Consider the following 13,148-nt stretch of genomic DNA (forward strand, 5'->3'; position numbering starts at 1 on the left):
GAAATCGAACAAATTCAAATTGTCAATGCGCGTCTGCGACGGACGTCCGCGAGTCGCAATCTGCAGCAGGAAACGTCCAATCACAGCGATTCCCGCGCTAAATGACGCATGCGCACTCCCCTACCAGCCGCCATCTTGCTTCTGATCCATTTAGATTGGCTGACAGACTCGCATGCTAATGACTCAATGCGCGTTGTGAATTTTAAATTGGAATAACAATTCGTTTATAAATAATTTTGTTAATATAGTAGCGTAGTAGGTAACTGATTGATGTAATGTATTTCCTTTGTACATGCTAAGTAATTTAACTTAATGTACATACGTACGACTCTAAAACTCAAAGTAAAATTATTAAAAATATATTTCAGTATGGTATTATTCAACCCACTATACCCTGATCTGTTCCATTAAAAGAAAGCTTTTTACTGGACTGAAAAATATGAAGATAAAGTTATATATATATAATAGAATTAATCTACAAATTCAACACAATATCAGAGCGAGAGTTTGCTTCTCGACTCAAAGCTTTACAACGCCCTAAAAAAACGTAACCTCGCAAGCTTAAAATCACCACAGATGGCTGTAAAATTATCATGGCACGTGTGCAAACGGGATTTCTATTCAAGACTACTCGAATGGGCAAGCAAAAAAAAAGAACTCATGTTTTCGTATTCAAATCTAGCCTGCTTCTGCAACTGAGCAAAAAGCTAACTACGCTGCACATTAATATCCAACTCCTTATAAATGCCATATTGTGTTTTTAAATATGTTTTTTTTTTAATTACTACAAAAACTGATAGATTCTTGTGTTTCTTTTATTCTTCCCCAAAGTAGTGGTTATTAAGTTATTCTTTCAAATAAATTCATATTTCTGTTGCTATCGTCAAAAAAACTTGGAAAATGTACTTGTAGAATAAACGGCCATTACAAAGTAAAATTACCAATTAATGAGATTTTATAAGAGGATCGTATAGCTTGAGAGTACCTACTAAAAGTGTTTCTAAGACTTGGGAGTGATTTTTGAGCCTAGCGAAACTCTCTAACAAAAATCGATTCACTCGATTGTATGAAACGTACTTGATAGTTAATTAAAACGTAATTGATAGATTGACAGACAGACGGCTGATAATCTTAAAAATAAACGGAGATCGCCGAACTCCACTACGTTTTAAGCAACTGTTCGCTTTCCAACTTAGCCGGATTATACCTCGTCGCTGCTATTTCAAACTTATGTCAAATGACTGCACGTTTCATACTAAACTCAATTTCAATTTCTACTCAGGCAGTCTTGCCCAGGGCCGGATTTAAACTTAATGCCGCCCATGGGCGGGAAAAATCCGCCCCAATACTGGAATTTTACTTAAACTAATAGTTTACATATTTTATTTTTCAAAACTAAAATAAATAATTTATTGCAGAAACTTTATTATATGTTATATATTCTAAAAACATGAATAAATAAATAAATATTATTGATATCATTGTGAAATCCGACATGTTTCAATATAACAGTACGATTAGTGTTTAGACAATTTTGTAACATATTTTGCATGTCAATTGACGAAACATATTGGATTATCCATTATATTGTTAACACCTTAAGTACAATGTTTCCTGCAAATAAATTTCATTTCATTTTATTTCATTTCATTTCATTTCATTTCATTTCATTTCAAATATTTGTTTTTTTTTTTAACAATTATAAATTTGGCACTGAGGGTGACTCATAATTATATAACATCAATTTTTTCACAGGCAAACACGTCTGACTTTTTGAATTGCGAATTGGTCGATTAAAACTTCGCAATCTAAACGTTGAAGTACGTGGGATTGGATGCATAGAATAGCTAAGCAATATTGAGCAATCTTGATAAGACTAAAAAAAAATTATTCACTTTCAAAATTTTGCCGCCTTAAAAATATTGCCGCCCTAGGCACTTGCCCCAACTGCCCCTAGTGGAAATCCAACGCTGGTCTGGCCTCTTATAACGTATTATTTACATCCACTTTGATGTTTAGTAACATCTTAAACTCTACTGGGGTGGGCCTATTTCCTTTAATCAAAAGTTAGGTAAGGTAAGGCCAACCCAGTCAAATCGTATAATGAAATCTATTGTTTTCAATATCCATATTTACTTATGATAACAAGCAAGACTTAATTGTAACTAACAATATATCATTATCTACAGCTATTTATGGTGAGTTGATTACTAGTAAGTACACACGTGTCGGGTCGCTAATGTGGCTGTGTAAGCACTTATAATGTTTAGTTTATAATAAGATCTTATAAACATCTTGATTTGGACTGTGCTATTTATTCCAAGAGCTGTAACCCTGTACGCAATTCTGTTAATTTCATGTGCTATTGAGGCATATTTAGGTATTTGTAAATTGAATAACCTTTCTTTTATGATGTTTTACGACAATGACCATATAGATAAACATAAAAATTAGACCGAAACGGGAAATTCATGTATCGGCCCGTATTTATTTAAAAAATAAGCTAGGATTTGAAGAAGGATAACATCTCGCTGAGCAAGGGCGGCACTACAAAGAACTAAAGAAAACTATGCATTTTTCAAAAATATTTTTAAGGTACCGGCTAAATGATATAAAAAACATAAAAAAATTACTGCTGCATTCACTGCAAAGGATGTGAATCTTCACTCCTAAGAGGATTTTGCATTAGCTGCAATTTTTCAATACAAACGTTCTAGAGTCTAGACTCATCTCTTTTCTCCTTGTTTTTTAGCCCCAGACAAAACTATTATCAAATTAGATCAATACCATTTATAAATCAAATCAAAATCACTCTTTTCATGTAGATCAAGGAATTGAGACTTATAAATGTCAAAACTTTTCAATTCCTTTTATATCTATCCGTCACAGAATATTTCCTTCCCATTCACTTTTGAAAATTTTATAAAGATTGATTTATTTTAACGAAACCCTACATTTTGAGATTTTTGTCTCTCGATTTTTAGCCTGAGCTGCAGTTGTGTTTATCGAACTGATAATTTGTCTCGCCCGTGTTAGCCCGACGGTATGTTGTTTTAGAATTCTTAAATCTGAGACCACAGCTCATGTTACCTATACCAGTTCCATTGCACAGTGTAGATTATGGGTACCACAACGGTACCTATTTCTGCTACAAAGCAGTAATGAGTAAGCATTATTATGTTTCGCTCTGAAGGGCGCCGTAGCTAGTGAAATTACTGGGCAAATGGGACTTAACATCTTATGTCTCAAGGTGACGAGGGCAATTGTAGTGCCGTTTAGAGTGTTTGGGTTTTTCAAGAATCCTGAGCGGCACTGTATTGTAATGTGCAGGTCGTATCAATCACCATCAGCTGAACATCCAGTTCGTCTCGTCCCTTATTGTCATTAAAAAAAAACCTCTCGATTGAATATAATATTATATAGTTTCATAGAGCTCAGTTAATACTAGGTATTCACAGCAAATAGTCGATCGAGTTTAATTAATTTCTATCATACTGCCACATACCATCATCGTTCTAGGAACATGTCACGCGAGATAACTATGTTTGTACAAAATAATCCCGATAAAGGCATCTCTTTCCTTCCACTTCCTTTCTAATCTTTCAATTTAGTTTTATGGATTCATTTCTCCCTCATATATGGACCCGGATGATATGCTTATATCGCTTTTTATTAAACATAGCTAACGGTGGGTCGCATTAGAATCTAAAACATACCTAGCATCCGGAGAATTAATTAACTTTCGCGGTGTGATTAGGTTTGTAAAACATAGGACATAGGATGGCACTATTAAAAGCAGTGTAGCTCAGTGGGCAGGGTCAATGACTATTGTCAAAGCCTACAAGTTTTTAGTCTTACTTTTCCAAATTACAGCCTATTCTTCTCTCTCAGAATCATCATCTCTCATTTGTTTTCGAAGCGGTAGCAGTATTAGAAATGATATCAAAAAGAATTCTAAAAGAATCAATTTTGAGAAAATAAATGCGTTTTTAAACTATAAAATTTAAATATTATTATTCAATCACCACTTATTATATACCACTAATTCCAAAGGATATGCCTCAAACGTGAACAGAGACAAGAAAGTGCGGAACTTCCGAAAATATTTCTCTTTCGTTTAAAATCTTTAATTTTATAAACAATTTAATTAATTAATTAATTAATTTTTCATGAAAGAGCCTGTTGGCATTTCCAAGGTAAATAATAGTAGCGTAATGAAAGTCATTTATTTTAGATAATAAAATCGTAATTTAATCAATCATATTAAATTTGTACAGTTCAACATTAAAAATAACTGATAGTAATAAACAACAAAGACTTCAAATCCTCAATAATATTAAAAATTTGCTGAATCCTATATTAATACTGAATGTTTATTTATTACTGTTAAGTATTAGATAAAAATAACATGTGTTGCCTTCAGTAACAAGTTGCATTTGTGATTTTTTGTGCTGCATACTCTTCCTATTACTAGAAAATCCTTACTTAATCCTTAGAACTTACACATAAATAATACGTCGCGATATTCACAACTACATACGTTAGCCATCAATTGAAAATCATTCTTAAACACGCGAATATCTGAATGCTTTAGATAGTCGACCTGACGTGATACCCGCATATATACTTCACCCTCATGCGCTCTCATACTCATTGTTATTTCATTCGAAACGTCACAGCCTTAGAGTATATAACGAAAGGAGAAACCATGCGGACCATGAAGTACGGACGGACGCGGTACTAGCACTAATGATATTATATTGTACACATTGTAAATCGCATAATTGACGTTATTAAATGTTATTTGTATCAATCACATCTACTTTTTTTATGAATTAAGAATATAAATTATTAGAAGAAATAGAAGGATTTTTTTTTGCAACTTAATACTTACCGTACACAGACATTATAGTATTTAAGCATACGCCTACTTTTTTACTGCAGTGGATCCGATGGAAGAATAAAAATCATCTCAAAACTTAAATCATTTGTAGAATAATAATAATATAATATAATAATAATTTATGGAATAGGAGGACAAACGAGCGTACGGGTCAACTGTTGTCAAGTGATCACCGCCGCCCACAATCTCTCTCGCAACACCCGAGGAATCACAGGAGCGTTGCCGGCCTTTAAGGAATTACTACGAGTCGTGCTTGCTTAACTTTATACGTTGCCGTCTACAATTGGTTTAGTTCTCTAAGCCGCATAGCAATACTGTACGGCAATAAGCAGTAAGTATTATTTTAATTGTATTCGGCCAAAAACACCGGGTCAAATGGTTCACGGAATGTCGGTTGCGATAAATATTGAGGAAACAACCTACTAAAAAACGTTTTTACTACAACCGTTTGTATATTTTACATTTACTCCAGTACACTTATAGCTTTAATTAATTAATTAGTTATTCAATGATCGAAATTATTATGTGTGGGCACACATACGGTTCGTAATAAAAAATATACATAAATTATAACGACAGAATATACTTCAAGAGGACTGGAATGAAAGTGTTTTTATAAGTTTTTACAATTAGATGTGACAAAAATTTAATTGAGGTGTTTTATCAGTAGGTCACGTTATAATTTCTGGTTAGAAAGTACGTACGCAGTGAATGAATTATGAATTTCATTTTGTGTATGTATATTTACGTCAGAGGAAGAAAAAGGAAAAAGTTAAATTGCGACAGCATTTCTCTAAAGTCACTTGTGTAGCTAAAAGTCATCGAAAAGCGGTTTCGAGTATAATGTAACCATTTCTTTAAAACAGCTAATGATTCACTAATAATACTGTGAGCTTTTATCATAATTTGATGTTTTTATTTATCTTTCGGGATGATAGTTAACTTATACTTTTGAGAATCCAAATGGAATTGGGAATACTGCAGCCGGTAATTGATTTCACTAAGTGGCTGTGCAAGGCAAACATTTTCTCGCAAGGCACTCAGTTGAAGAATGCCAGACGTCAACATAACGCGGGAGTGATGAAATTAGGCTCTGGTATCAACCTGAACAACTCTGCACAGTCTCCGTGATAGACGCAGTAGAGTCTGCAAAGAGAGTGACGCCGATCGCATGACTGATCGAACATAATTCGAGCCGCTCCTCGTTGTATAAGGTCAAATGAAAGAAGCTGGTACTGGGGAGCGCCCGCCCAGAGGTGAAAACAGTACTCCATGTGAGGCCAAACTTGCGCCTTAAATAGTTACAGGCGGTGGCTTGATCTGAAGTGCTGTCTGATCTTACTGAACGCGAAACTTCACTTCACGCCAACTGAAATCTCGACTTTAGGGGATACGAGAAATGAAGACCTGTAACTGTCGACTTGATTGGAATTAATGCTGCAGATTCCCAGCAAACCATTGATATGTAGAAGAAACAGTGTAGAGAATATTGGTATAGAAGAGAGCTCCAGTTTCTACCCAGGTAAGAGAAATAAGATGGATTCTCCAAGACTGCTTAGTATGGTACTGGTGGTGTAGCGTTCTTGGAAACGATGCAACAGCATCGTAACATTAAGCAAATTGTCTCTGGGAAGTAGGGGGTTAGCCCTCCAAAAAGGCCCACCGACCTAGCGAAACGCGGAGCCATAATCGAAGTGGTAAGTGGGAGAGTGGAATGTCTCCAGGCATGCAAATCCAATTCGCTTGTATCCCTAAGGGCGTAACATGCAAACAACACTCATCACAAGTTTAAAAAAAATTACATCTTGACTCCATATTTTAATAGGTGATATGCGTTAGCATATTATGGATAGCAGGGATGGGCTGGTTGGAATAATCGGCCACCCCTGCGTGTATAATTGGTCCAATTAAGAAGTCTAATTGCGGAAACAGGAGCCCCCATAAAAGCACCTATCCAAAACGCCGTCAACGCTTTTGTGATTTCTCTGTGTTGCCATTTTTGTGTGTTTTTTTATATATAAGAGGGAGTAAATGGGCAAGCGGCTTACGGGATGGGGAGAGGTGAGGCAACCGCCCATGGACATCCGCAACAACAGGTGTGTCAAGAAATGCGTTGCCGACCTTTAAGGTGGGAGTATGCTTTTTTCTTGAAGGTCGCTAAGTCGTATCTATTCGGAAAGACCGCAGCCGGTAATTGATTGGTGTATGTAATGTGTATGTACGGTATGCTTGTTTTTCCTCCTATATATTTTTTTAATTTTCATCATAGTATCACACATATTAATCATTATTTAAGTATCCATACTCTAAAGTCTAAATCATAAATTTCCCAGTAACTCAAAGTAATGTTATTGTCATGGTATGTAATGTTAACTAATCATAACATAAGTACGTTATGAAACGAATCATCGTCGCTTTCATACGAGTATGAATGCAAAAAAATACGAGTATTGCAAATGAGCTAGTAACTATCCGAACATAAACGCGGCATCGACAAATCGCAATCCCGCCGCGCGCCGCGGTCGCCATATTGCAAGCGCGAGGGGCCGAGGAGGGCTAAACAATACCCGTATTGTTCAAGTAGACAGAGATTTTTTTAATATCACGACTCCCGTAGTCTAGGTTTTAATTCATAATCACAACTATATAGACGTACGATTTTAGGTTGAGATTGCTTACACTAAGTATTAAACGAAACGGAGACGAAGTGCCGCCCAATCCCATACCCACATAGGCACAGTAGCCTAGTAGTGACCTTCATAATATACCTACTGCAATAGGCGGTGATGCGATGATATACCACCTAGCTTAATAATTGAGGTATCATAAAACACTAACTATCACTCACGTGCTACAACAAAACATTAAAAAATCAAGTTTTTATAAATATTACAAATTTTGACTAAGCATGAAATTCGACATGTATTTATTTAGTTCAAATTCTCACTTCTCCCTTTTTTGTATTTAATTTAATTAATCAAATAATTGTGGTGTGTAGTTTACAAACTTTTAAAATTTTTGAGATATTGATTGCATATTATAAGTAATCTATGTATGGATGTTTCCTGTGCACTTAAAAATGACCGGGGCCGATTTCGAAGAAAATTTTCAGGGAGTCATAGAAATCTAATTAAGAAGGTAATTAGATATGTTATAAGTTATAATTGCTTGCGGGACGATTGTTATACATACATTACATTGCTGCGTACACTTGCAAAAAGCAATGGAACGAAATAGAAAGAGAAAGGCGAGGTGAGTGAAACAGAAAGAATACCATTTCATTTGTCGTTGCTCTTTAAAAGGTCGCTATCCCAAGAGTCATTAGAAAAAATCATAATAAAGAAGCCATACCCCTAAATCTTACAGCTGGAGATATGCTAATCATTCAATCAGAGATAGAGAGACAGAGGTAACTTAGCTCCCCTCAGCCACAAAACCTTAAGCAGTTCTTATCTAAGTACTGAAGCGACAGTGCTAGTGGTTTAAACATTGTGTTAAAAACATGATAATACGTAAAACGTATTAATGAAACGTCTATAAAATTGTGTTGATTTATAGAAAAGACAGGGAAATTTATAAAGCAAAACCCTATCGGACCCAAAAGTTTTATACAAATCGCTAGAGCCGCTCACGATATAAATATTTAAATACACTAGTATTAAATACATATCAATAGTGAAATATATTATAATACTAGCTGACCCGGATAAAGGTTATTTTGCCATATTAATTATTTTTAGAGTTAGACCGTTTCTTGGACATTGCAAATTACTTTATTTTTCTTAAATAAATTTAGCCTAAGTTACTCCTAATTACATCAGCTACCTGCCAATATAAGTCCCGTCAAAATCGGTCCATTTCAGAGATTAGCCGGAACAAACAGACAAAAATTGTAAAAAATGTTATTTTGTTGTATGTACCTTATATAAATTCATATACATGTAATAAAAAACGGTTATTTCAATATTAGGAACAGACACTCCAATTTTATTTATATGTATAGATATATTGTTTAAAAATAATTTGATACCGTACCGAAGCGATAATTATATAAAATATGAAAACCGTTCGCGCGCACTATACAGCCTCATCAAATGTATTTCAAGTATCATTGCCGTTGCAGTGAGATCTACGGTTTCATTAAAAACTTCCGCTGCTATAGACAGCCTGTCCTATTTTGCTAGGTTCGTTATTTGTTGCATTTACGTTGCGGGTTCAATATATACATAATTTTAGGGTTCCGTGCGGAGTAAAAATGGACCCAAATTTTATGAAATTGAAGGACGAGACGAGCAGGACGTTCAGCTGATGGTAATTGATACGTCCTGTCTATTACAATCCAAAAATTCTGGGCGGCACTACAATTGCGTTCGTCACCTTGAAGCAAGATGTTAAATCTCATTTGCCTAGTAATTTTACTAGATACGGCGCCCTTCAGACCGAAACACAATAATGCTTACACATTACCGCTTCATGCCAGAAAAAGGCGCCGTTTTGGTACCCATAATCTAGCCGAAATCCTGTGCGAAGAAGCCACCCACTCGTAAATGCCCTAAGTCGCCTCTTACAGAATTCTTACTTTCTATTATTTTTATCCCCGGGGAAGTACAGGGCAAACTACTCTGATATCGATATAACATCACGCTGATACACAAATAAAGTTTGAAAAACAAAATTTTATGAACCATGGGGGATTCGAACCCACGACCTCCGGCGTTCCGTGCCGGTGCTCTAACCAACTGAACTAACCGTTCGAGTACCGCCTCGTTATAAAATTCTGTTTGCTTTGTTCAACTCTCAGGTTCGAATCCCGCATCGTTCTAAAAATTTTGTTTTTCAAATTTTATTTGTGTATTAATCCTAGAAGTGAGGGTTATCACTTTAAAAACATAACATATTATCACGCTGATATCTAGATTTCCAGGCACAGCCACTTTATGGAATCATTAATCAGTATCTCCGAACCGGTACGACTCACAACAGGTTCACACGGACCGATTTTAGTTGATCAACTGCTAAATCGCTTGCGATTTGTAGAATCTCAACAGACGTTCAACAAAATCGAACCATCTAGAATCGGTTCGAACAAAGTTTGAGTCGTCTGTTAAGCTAATTCTATCCAAAGCAACATAGTTAAACCTAATTTAAGTCTCTCCGAAACACAATCAAGTACATACCTACTTATAAAAAGATTTTTATTATTATTACAGAAAATACGTTAAATATTCCAAATATTAAAACACACTATAGGAATTTCTCTTTGTCCACCAACTCTGCTTACTATCATTGAATCAATTTTCATCCAACCTTCTGAACACTCTCATTCGAAATCGCTATCAAATTTTTAGTTGAGCAACTTTGTTGTAAGTCGTGTGTGAACCCTTTATTAGGGCACCTCCAAACTTGAGCATACTCTCACCCTAAAGACCAATACTGAAACTCATTGCTTTAAGAAAATTTATTGAAGTACGCGTTTTAACTTTGCGGAAATCCATAATTATACAAATGATTTAAGTTTTCTTTAGTGTTATTTCCGCGAATATTTATAAAGAAAACTTAAATCATTTGTATAGTCATTGCTTTTCTGCTATATTATGCATATTTTCGTATATGACAAAGAGTGTTTCGCTATTTTTGTGATTTTAATGTAACAATGTCGTTAAAACGTTAGTCAAATGTGTATTCTAAGCTAGGCGAGTCCACTCGCCGAGCGCGTTGGCCCAATGCTTGGCGAAAGTGTAATACCGCTTTAAGAATTACCTGATCTGCCAAGGTGACTGATAACCTACCGTTACATTCGTATATTTAAAAAAAAAACTCAACCCAAATACAGGCGTAAATAATGCATTGTTTTGTCCCAAGCACCTCCCATTATCATAATACTACCATAAATCGAAATCTACTCAAATCTAAAATTTAAATTAATTTAAATGTTTCTTATTGTATCCCGCTTTTTGTGCAGTGCAGTTTTGAGTATTCCCAGAAGTCAACAGAAATGGAAAAGTAATACGGAATAAACACCATTTTAGGGTTCCGCAAGTGAAGGGAAACCAACGGGAGCGTATTAGGTAGGTACACTCCACCGCCATTATTATATCTTGTACGATATTACGGACCTCCGTCTGCAAGAATAATCACATTATGCTGGTTTTATGAAATTATGACGTTCGTGACGCAACGAGCAGATTTTAACAAGCCGTATATAAATCGATCCAAATCATAGCGCGATGCGTCACCCTGAGAATATAAAAATGGAATATGTCAAGCATGTTACTAACGTTCTACGCTCGTCGCTTAGGCCATAACACGAGAATAGGTACACAGGATAGCTAACAGGAAAACAAGAAGTAGAATATTGGAATAATAACTGTATTAACTTTGAATGTATATAATAGTTATGTTAATAATAGTGATTATCGATAATACTTGAATTAACAAAAAGGTTCAAACTACCAAAGATTCGGCGAACCCTCCGCGACATAATAGCAACGTAAAAAACAAACAATATTTCAAATATCGAACGGGAAGTGACACCGATAAGTGCGATAGGATGTGCTGACCCCGGGCGCGATAACGCGCCGTCGGGACATTCGAAATTCAAATTGCGCGCCATCTTTTGTGAACACAAAGCTCACTCAATGCTCTTTGTTGTCAGTTTTTGAATAATGAATGAGACAAAGGTAAAATTCTATACAGTATGAATAAGTGATGTCAGAATCAAAGGTGATTTACTTGTGATGTAGGCAGCTGTGTATCAACCGTGGTTTATACTTTTTACAGAGAAAAAAAAAAGTAAATTCTAATCCCGATTACTCCAACACCAGCGAGAGGCTTCTTTGCACAGGATTCGGCTAGAGGAGTACCAGCGCGGCTCCTTTTACTGCCGCCATGCAGCTGCACTGTTAGCGCCTTAGCTGGGATTATTATCTTATGTCCAAAATTATGAGCACAAAATATGTATTCATAATGAAAGGCCGTTAAGTTGAATATCAATGATCTGAATGTACGGTTTTAAAGAACAGAGCAATGAATATGGCGCGAGAAGTCTTTACAGTTCTACGGTCCCCTTGTAACAAACTCCCCACTTTCATTGTACATTCACGCAAAGGGCCGTTAACTAACATTAACGCTAATAACATTTAAATGTAAATAATGAAAAAGGGATTATTAAAGATCTTCTATAGTCTTCAATATAAATTCAGTGCCCGATATGGATTTATCGTTTATCTTTTAAATTATTGTTATGTTAATTAAAAAAAATTACTAAATTTCTATTCGGTGTATGTCTTTGATAGTGCTATTGACCCCGGATATTAATAAACTGGGGCTTGCTTGATTGTAAAATAAGAAACAATATCCAAGGTGTAAACACTCCCTTCCATTGCCTTTCAATTATAAAATAAAATACGTTACTTCACCAAAACCACCATAGTCCATAATGCCACAGACTAAAAGCAAACAAAAACTTTATCTCCGACCGGCCATCGACAAGTCAATTTAGCCACTTTTATCCGATACAATAAAACCACAGATAACTTCAACCGCTACGCGCTGTAGGGAATCTGTATTTGACATTAGATAAAGCGCGATATACTTTTTATTTTTTTGTCTCTTATCGGGAGCCATACGATAGCAAGATAACAAGATGTCGCTATTTCTATTTTTATTTAAACATCGGAAAACGTGGTAAGTATAGCTTCAGTCAGCCTAGCGAACTCTCTAAGCGATTGTATGAAACGTGCAGTCATTGATAGATTGACAGATGACGGCTATAATCTTGTAAAAAACGGAGATAACCGAAATCCACTATGTTATAAGCAACTGTTCTCTTTCAAACTTAGCCGCATTATACTTCATCGCAATATTGTAATTACTACTAACTAAATTTAAATTTTTACTTAGGCAGTCCCACCTCTTATTACGTAGTATTTACAACATCATTGGCTTCAGTAAATCGATATATGGGGTCATTTCTTGATAGTTCTACACTCAAGTCAGATTCACAGAACAGCAGAAACTCGCAAAGAAATCTCTTATCATCATATAAATATTATCTAATACGAACGTGCCACAAAAAGTATAATTTCAAATTATGCGTAAATAAATTCTATTACGTAGCAGACACGTGGAGACAAATGTTTAGGTATTTTATCGTCCAACCATTATCTAAGAAGTAATAATACAAATACAAAAATTGAATAGAATTCTCCCGAGCAACAATTTGAGTAAGCCCACAGATAACATA

General features: G+C 35.3%; 2 protein-coding genes across 2 annotated transcripts in view; one reads left to right on the plus strand and one right to left on the minus strand.

Annotated features, from left to right (window-relative positions):
- LOC126971377 (uncharacterized) overlaps window positions 1–12,839 on the plus strand; it is a 453,035-nt gene extending 440,196 nt beyond the window's left edge. The window contains exon 10 of the mRNA XM_050817680.1: window positions 12,830–12,839. The gene's annotated coding sequence lies outside the window, so the exon portion shown is untranslated. The remainder of the gene's footprint in view (window positions 1–12,829) is intronic.
- LOC126971412 (uncharacterized) overlaps window positions 1–13,148 on the minus strand; it is a 370,061-nt gene that overhangs the window by 108,963 nt on the left and 247,950 nt on the right. The window lies entirely within an intron of this gene.

Source organism: Leptidea sinapis, chromosome 23 (assembly GCF_905404315.1).
Source record: "Leptidea sinapis chromosome 23, ilLepSina1.1, whole genome shotgun sequence".
In the NCBI taxonomy this organism is placed as follows: domain Eukaryota; kingdom Metazoa; phylum Arthropoda; class Insecta; order Lepidoptera; family Pieridae; genus Leptidea; species Leptidea sinapis.